This window comes from Phaethon lepturus, unplaced genomic scaffold (genome assembly GCF_000687285.1).
Source record: "Phaethon lepturus isolate BGI_N335 unplaced genomic scaffold, ASM68728v1 scaffold23979, whole genome shotgun sequence".
NCBI classification, from domain to species: domain Eukaryota; kingdom Metazoa; phylum Chordata; class Aves; order Phaethontiformes; family Phaethontidae; genus Phaethon; species Phaethon lepturus.
In genome coordinates this window covers 1,931-2,747 of record NW_010563109.1, presented here as the reverse complement: position 1 = coordinate 2,747, position 817 = coordinate 1,931, and positions in this window count along the sequence as shown.

Sequence of the window (817 nt, the reverse complement as noted above, 5' to 3'; positions counted from 1 at the left end):
AATGTGAACGGCTGCGGCAGCGGGTCAGGCCTGGGAGGTACCGCCTGGGGCTGGGAGGGTGGTGAGGGGGTGGAGCAGCCACCCGCGCTGGGCTTCCCCTGCCCTATGTTTTTATACATAATGTAACTTCTATGTATAATTTTTTGTTGTTGTTTTAATCTTGTCTAAAGGGGCTTTCTCCCAGCCCGGCTGCGCGGAGCCTAGCCTACAGGGCATGGCTCCTCAGGTCCACCTGCTGCTTCAGTGTACCTTCTGCGCAGCTCCAGTCACCCCGATTAGCTGGAAAACCAGTCTGTAAGGTGGTGCTGCTGTTCTGCACACACTGGGAGCTGGCTCTGCCCCCCACACAGCCACCCTGCCCTCTTCCTGCCCCCTTCTGCCTTTTCCTGCCACTGAGCCCAGCCTCCCTGCCCAGCCCACCCTCAGAGGGTGACAGCAGGGTCCTCAGTGCGTCCAGCAGTAGCAGAGGGATGTGCTAGAGCCTTTGGTGAAACAGGAGTGGGCAGGGAGTTCTCCAGGCCTTTCTTCCGAGGTGTGCTGTGCTCATGCCAGCTGGAGAAACCCTCCCCAGCCCGAGCGAAGGAGCTGGAGCTGCTGCTGTGCCTCCCTGCCCAGCCCACCCTCAGAGGGTGACAGCAGGGTCCTCAGTGCGTCCAGCAGTAGCAGAGGGATGTGCTAGAGCCTTTGGTGAAACAGGAGTGGGCAGGGAGTTCTCCAGGCCTTTCTTCCGAGGTGTGCTGTGCTCATGCCAGCTGGAGAAACCCTCCCCAGCCCGAGCGAAGGAGCTGGAGCTGCTGCTGTCCCCAGGAAACGCGTC